Genomic DNA, 7,875 nt, shown 5'->3' with positions numbered 1-7,875 from the left:
CCCTCCCTCCCCCCGCCTCCCCTCCCTCCCCCCGCCTCCCCTCCCTCTCTCATTCCCTTTCCCTCCCTCCTTCACTCTTGTTCTCTCCTCCCTCTCTCATTCCTTCCTTCCTTGTCTCACTTCCCCCCCTTTTCCCCCCCCCCCCCCCCCCCCCCCCCCCCGCCTCCCCCCCCCCTCTCTTTCCCTTTCCCCCCCTCCCCCCCTCTTGTTCTCTCCTCCCTCTCTCATTCCTTCCTTCCTTGTCTCACTTCCCCCCCTTTTCCACCCTCCCTCTCTACCCCCTCCCATTGCCTCCCTCCCTCTTTGATTCCCTTGTTTCCCCTTCCCCTCCTTGACTCGTTCCCTTGGTCACGCACTCATTCCCTCCCTCCCGCGCCTGCTCCTTCCCGGCTCCCTCTGCGGTCGGTGCCGCTGAAGGTAGCGCGCCCCCTGCGGGATATCGGGGAGAATCGCCGAACACCGCCAGGGTGAACAGGTGCTAGTTTGTGTGCCCGTTCCTTTACTGAGATTTTGCAGTAAATCTAATTCCCAGTCTTAAAGCCTGGTCCCAGAGGTCCGTGCGCGGCTCTTGGCATTCATTTTTCTCCACCTCACTTCCAAGCGGATCCCATCCTCCAAGGCGTATCCGTAACGGCTGCGCCCAAAGCTTAGAGCCACAGAGCCTCCTGATGGGATAAGATTGGTGTGTCCCACACTGTGGTTTTGAGAGTGACTGTGAAGGGTGGAGAAAGTGGTGCGGGGAGGATATGGCTGGAGATGGCTCATGGTTAAAAAGAAAGGTGGGGCCGGGCGTGGTGGCTTGTGCGTGTAATCCCAACACTTTGGGAGGCTGAGACAGCCGGATCACGAGGTCAGGAGATCAAGACCATCCTGGTCAACATGTTGAAACCCCATCTCTACTAAAACACACACACAAAAACTAGCCGGTCATGGTGGCGCGCACCTGTATTCCCAGCTACTCGGAAGCCTGAGGCAGGAGAATCGCTTGAACCCGGGAGGTGGAGGTTGCAGTGAGCCGAGATCGCTCTGGTGACAGAGCGAGACTCCTTCTCAAAAAAAAAAAAAAAAAAAAAAAAATGGTGGAAAGGGAATGTAAAAGGAAGAAAATAGATGAAAGAGAATTGCTGTCCTGGCTGAGTCCAGAGAAATAACTGAGGGTCCCAGACAAGGATCAGGTGAACAGGATTGGCCTCCAGAGGCAGAGGTTCCAAATGCGAGTGGGCTTCCTCCTAGAAAGGCTTTCTGGAGGAGACCCCCTACTGTGTAACAGAGGAGGACTTTGGGAGTAAGAAAAGCATTCCATGAAGAGGACAATGTCAGCAAACACGTGGAGGTGAGATCCTTCAAAGTGAGTGGTATGCAGGTTTCCAGGATACCTCCTGGAATTTTCATAATTCCAGTGGATTTCTGAGCCTGAAGGGAAGGTTGGAGAGCAGACCCTGCCCTCTGGAGGCTAGACTTAGCCCTGAGGGCACCCTTTAGCCAGGGTGGGCAGATGCCAACCTGGTGGAGAGGAAGACTAAGTAGGGAGCCAGCCATAGTGCCTGGTCTCAGACAGGCAGGGAGTGGAGACGAGAGTGAAGCGGGCTAGAAACCTGGGAAGGAAGCAGCTTCCCCAGTATAAATCCAGTGATGTGTAAAGATTGAGCCCAGGAGATGGGTGGGGAAGTAGGTCCACCCTGGCTACACGGGAGCCAGAGCAAGAGCAGGTTTGGGGGAAGATGAGGCCCAGCTTGGCCTCAGGTAGGGGAAGACTGATCTCCAAGGCCCAATGGGACCAGGTGTAAGGGTGGACCCAGAGAGGAGAAGAAAAGGAGTCCTGGGGCAACAACAAGGAGGCCACTGTGGTCTGAATGTTGGTACCCCCAAAATTCCTATGTCGGAACTGAATCCTCAGTGTGATACTATGATAAAGTAGGGCCTTTGGGAGCGGTTTAGGTCATGAGGATGAAGTCACTATGGGATCAGCGTATAAAAGAGGTTTGAGGGAGTTCATCCCCTACTTTTGCCAGGTGAGGATGCTGTAATAAGCACCATCTTCAAGGCAGAGAATTGGCTGGGCGCAGTGGCTCACGCCTGTAATCCCAGCACTTTGGGAAGCTGGGGCGGGCGGATCACGAGGTCAGGAGATGGAGACCATTCTGGCTACCACGGTGAAACCCCGCTCTACTAAAAATACAAAAAATTAGCCAGGCATGGTGGTGGGCACCTCTAGTCCCAGCTACTCCGGAGGCTGAGGTAGGAGAATGGCATGAACCTGGGAGGCAGAGCTTACAGTGAGCCGAGATCGCGCCACTGCACTCCAGCCTGGGCAACAGAGTGAGACTCCGTCTCAAAAAAAAAGAAAGGCAGAGAATGTACCCCTCACTAGACACTGGGGCTTTTTTCTGAAGACTACTGTGTCATATAAAATTTATATTAAATAAATTAATATGCTTTTCTCTTGTTAATCTGTCCTTTGTTAGAGGGGTGTCAACCAGGAACCTTGTGATAGGTGAGGAAAAAATATTACCTTTCCCCCTACTCTTTCTGGCACCCAGCAAACAAATGGGGTGGCAAAGACACCCCACTTGGGATAACTGGCAAAAGGTAAGCATTCTTACCAAGGTCGACTGTCCCAGATCGCTGCCTGTAGTACTCAGCTGAGAGTAGAAGGTAAAAACTTCTTGTCCCTTCCTTTCCAAATTCAAATTAGCAGAAGAAAATATTGTGTCCGCATTGTGACTCTTGCTTAAATTTGTTTTAGGGGTAACCGTTTGTTATTGATCCTTTCCTCCCAGGCACAGCTACCTCTTTCCTGTTTGTTTTGTTTGTGTCCTGAGAGCTTGGCTTTATGACCAGTGAGAATATTCTCCCCGATCTCTGAATAGGCAGTGGGTGCAAGTGACAGCTTGCTTTAGGACAGCTTGCATTAGGGGTGCAAGTAACAGCTTGCATTATTACAAACTCCTCTGTCCTGGTCAGAAAAAGAGAAGGTTCGTTTTTTGTTTGTTTGTTTGGTTTTTGTTTTGTTTTAATGTCTTGCTCTTTCGCCGAGGCTGGAGTGCAGTGGCATGGTAGCATGATCTCGGCTTACTGCAACTTCTGCATCCTGGGCTCAAGTGATTCTTCTGCCTCAGCCTCCTGAGTAGCTGGGGCTACAGGTGCACACTACCTCACCCAGGTAATTTTTTTTGTATTTTTAGTAAAGAGGGGGATTCACCATGTTGTGCAGGGTGGTCTCTCTTTTTTTTTTCAATTGTTTTCTGAGACAGAGTCTTGCTCTGTCACCCAGGCTGGAGTGCAATGGTGGAATCTCGGCTCAGCCGCCCACGTGGCTGGGATTACAGGCACCTGCCACTCTGCCCGGCTGATTTCTGTATTTTTAGTGGAGACAGGGTTTCACCATGTCAGTCAGGCTGGTCTCGAACTCCTGACCTCAGGTGATCTGCCCGCCTTGGCCTCCCAAAGTGCTGGGATTACAGGCGTGAGCCACCACGCCTGCCCTCTTTTGTTTTTAAGATACAGGGTCTCACCCAGGCTGGTCAGGAACTCAATCCACCTGTCTCAGCCTCCCAAAGTGCTAGGATTACAGGCATGAAGGACCACGCCCGGCCAAAGACAAGGTTCTGAACCTTCTATTTTTCTGACTGTGACAAAGGACTTTGTAATAAGTGGGCCTAGTCCATAAGGGGTTTTTGTTGTCTCAATATTCATTGGTGTTATAGATGAGCCAGTCCATGACTGGAGACATGACACTGTTCTGTACGAGATGACATCCTTAGTCACCTGTGTCAACAAAGGTGACTTCTGGCCAGGCACGGTGGCTCACACCTGTAATCCCAGCACTTTAGGAGGCTGAGGCGGGCAGATCACAAGGTCGGGAGTTAGAGACGAGCCTGACCAACATGGTGAAACCCCATCTCTACTAAAATTACCAAAAAATTAGCCAGGCATGGTGGCCCATGCCTGTAATCCTAGCTACTCAGGAGGCTGAGGCAGGAAAATCAGTTGAATCTGGGAGGCAGAGGTGCAGTGCGCCAAGATCGCGCCACTGTACTCTAGCCTGGGTGACAGAGCGAGACTCCATCTCAAAACAAAACAAAACAAAAAAAACCAAAAGTGCCTCCTTTCTTTTGAATGTCTTTGCAAATGGTATGGATTTGAGAGTGCTGAATCTTTGTGCACCCTCTTTGGAGGATGTCTTTCTTTCTCTCTCTTTTTAAGAGACAGGGTCTCGCCCAGACTGCTCAGGAACTCCTGGCCTCAGGTGGTCCTCCCACTTTGACTTCCCAGAGTGCTGAGATGACAGGCATGACCCATTGTGCCCAGCCTTAAGGATGCCTCTTTTGTCCATGGTTAAGTCATAAAATGCTTATTGGTTTTGGTTTTGAGTTGCTTGGTAGGTACCTTTGGTTTACAAGAAGAAAAGTGGTGGGTGGGCAGGGTGGTGGTAGGGAAGAGTGTTCAGTACTGCCAGGAATATGTACTATCTGTTCTGGCTGAAAACTGATAATGAGATATTTGGAAAGAATTTTTTTTTTTTTTTTTACAGCTCTATGATCGGAAGATGGCATAATCGGGGCTGGGCACAGTGGCTCAGTGCCCAGCTGGGATTACGCCTGTAATCGCAGCACTTTGGGAGGTTGAGGCGAGTGGATCACAAGGTCAGGAGTTCGAGACCAACCTGGCCGAGATGGTGAAACCATATCTCTACTAAAAATACAAAAAAACTAGCTAGGTGCAGTGGCAGGCACCTGTAATCCCAGCTACTTGAGAGGCTGAGGCAGGAGAATCGCTTGAACTCGGAGGGCAGAGGCTGCAGTGAGTCGAGATCACACCACTGCACTCCAGCCTGGGCAACAGAGTGAGACTCCGTCTCAAAAAAACAGAAAAGAAGATGGCGTAATCGGAAGTTGATATTCTCTCTATTGGATCCTGCTTCTCCCTTGGGGTCTTCTTGGTCACCTAAAGCCCCTCTTCTGGAGTCCCTGCTCTCTACCGGCTCTGCCTCCTGCTTCCTTTCCGTATTGCCATGATTTTTGCTAAGGATAATGGACAACTTCATTGGGTTCTTTGGGAAACTTGCAATCTCCCCAAACAAGCCCCTCTGAGATTTCTCCTTTCCAGTTGCTTTTGCTGCCCTTTACTCCTTTTGCCACCTTTGATATTTCCTCCAATTTCCTTGATTCCTTTGATATGTCCCCATTCAGGCCACTCTGGCCTTCTACCCAACCTGCCAGAACTTTTTCCACTTCAGCACTTCAGTCACTTAAACATTAGGGCTCCCTCCCCTAAAGGGACTCAAAATCCTGCAAAAACAACCATCTAAGGATAAAAAGAGAAAAAATGAAACTGTTTGGAAACTAGGCAAATGAAAACTCTTTTTAAAGTCTTTTTTTTGGGGCCAGGTGTGGTGGCTCACCCCTGTAATCCCAGCCCTTTGGGAGGCCGAGGCGGGCAGATCACAAGGTCAGGAGTTTGAGACCAGCCTGGCCAATATGGTGAAACCCATCTCTCCTAATAATACAAAAAAAATTAGCCAGGTGTGGTGACACACGCCTTTAGTTCCAGCTACTTGGGAGACTGAGGCAGGAGAATCGCTTGAACCCGAGAGGCGGAGGTTGCAGTGAGCCAAGACTGGACCACTGCACCAGCCTGGTAATAGAGCAGGAAGACTCCATCTCTTAAAAAAAAAAAAGTACATATATATATATAGAGAGAGAGAGAGAGAGAAACCAGTGAGTTTGTATTACTGTGTTTTACTGACTCACAACTACTATTTTGGAATGAAAGCTATAAGATATTTGTGTTTTTATGTGTTTATATTTGTGTATATGTATGTATGTTTGTTTGAATATTATATATATCCATATTCAGTATTACTAACTGAATTTTTTTTTTTTTTTTTTGAGACAGAGTCTCACTCTGTCGCCAGGCTGGAGTGCAGTGACGCTATCTCAGCTCACTGCAACCTCCGCCTCCCAGGTTCAAGCGATTCTCCTGCCTCAGCCTCCTGAGTAGCTGGGACTACAGGTGCGAGCTACCATGGCCAGCTAATTTTTGTATTTTTAGTAAAGATGAGGTTTCACCATGTTGGCCAGGATGGTCTCGATCTCTTGATGTAGTGATCCGCCCACCTCGGCCTCCCAAAGTCTTGGGATTACAGTGAGTCACTGCACCTGGCCTAAATTTTTTAAATCCCTTAAAGGAGTTCTATTCAAATTGTACCCTCCTTTGAAGATGTCTGTTTTGTCTGTGGTGTCATAAAAGGATTTTTGGTCTTAGAGGGAGGTAAATGAGCATTCATACAAGCTAAATATTACCAAAATTTTAAGAAAAACAGAAACTAATCCAAACGCTTTTTAGTTTACATGATCTGGAATATTCTTTAGTAAATAAAGCTAGTTTGAAAATTGATGGGACTAGGCCGGGCGCAGTGGTTCATGCCTGTGGGAGGCCAAGACAGGCGGATCATGAGGTTAGGAGATCAAGCCCATCCTGGCTAACATGGTGAAACCCCATCTCCCCTAAAAATACAAAAAATTAGCCAGGCATGGTGGTGGGCACCTGTAGTCCCAGCTACTTGGGGGGCTGAGGCAGGAGAATGGGGTGAACCTGGAGCTTGCAGTGAGCTGAGATCCCACCACTGCACTCCAGCCTGGGCAACAGAGCAAGACTCTTTCAAAAAAGAAAAAAAAAAAGAAAACTGACGGACTAGTCAAACAAGTTTATATTATCACTACTAAATGGTAAAGATAATAAAATTATCAATCCAACCTAAGAGCAAAATGTGCAATAAAAATGAATTGCGGCTGGGCTCACCCCTGTAGTCCCAGCAGTTTGGGGGCCAAGGCGGGCGGATCACCTGAAGTCCGGAGTTCAAGACCAGCCTGGCCAATATGGTGAAACCTGGTCTCTACTAAAAATATAAAATTAAGGCCGGGTGTGTTGGCAGGCACCTGTAATCCCAGCTGCTCGGGAGGCTGAGGCAGGAGAATCGCTTGAACCTGGGAGGTGGAGGTTGCCGTGAGCCGAGATTGTGCCACTGTACTCCAGCCCGGAAGACAGTGTGAGACTCCATCTCAAAAACAAAAAAATTTGCTGGGCATGGTGGTACATGCCTGTAATCCCAGCTACTTGGGAGACTGAGGCAGGAGAATCACTTGAACCGGGGAGGCGGAGGTTGCAGTGAGCCAAGATCGCACTGCTATACTCCAGCCCAGGCAACAGAGTGAGACTTCGTCTCAAAAAATAGAATTGCATGGCTGGGTGTGGTGGCCAATGCCTGTAATCCCAGCACTTTGGAAGACCAAGGCAGGTGGATCATTTGAGGTCAGGAGTTCGAGACCAGCCTAGCCAACATGGTGAAACCCCATCTCTACTAAAAATACAAAACATTAGCCAAGTATGGTGGCAGGCACCTGTAAGCCCAGTTACTTGGGAGTCTGAGACAGAAGAATCGCTTGAACCCGGGAGGTGGAGGTTGCAGTGAGCCAAGATGGCACCACTGCACTCCAGCTTCGGTGAGAGTGAGACTCCGTCTCAAAACAAACAAACATGAATTGCTTGATGCATGGAAGTTTAAAAAAACAAAACAAAACAAGAGGGCCAGGCATGGTGACTCACACCTATAATCCCAGCACTTTGGGAGGCCGAGGCAGGCGGATCACGAGGTCAGGAGATCAAGACCATCCTGGCTAACAGGGTGAAACCCCCATCTCTACTAAAAATACAAAAATTAGCCAGGCGTGGTGGTGGGCACGCCTGTAGTCCCAGCTACTTGGGAGGCTGAGGCAGAATGGCGTGAACCCAGGAGGCAGAGCTTGCAGTGAGCTGAGATTGCGCCACTGCACTTTAGCCTCGGTGGCAGAGTGAGACTATGTCACTAAAAAA

The sequence above is a fragment of the Piliocolobus tephrosceles genome, chromosome 19 (assembly GCF_002776525.5).
Source record: "Piliocolobus tephrosceles isolate RC106 chromosome 19, ASM277652v3, whole genome shotgun sequence".
In the NCBI taxonomy this organism is placed as follows: domain Eukaryota; kingdom Metazoa; phylum Chordata; class Mammalia; order Primates; family Cercopithecidae; genus Piliocolobus; species Piliocolobus tephrosceles.
Note: the sequence above shows the minus strand (reverse complement) of the source record.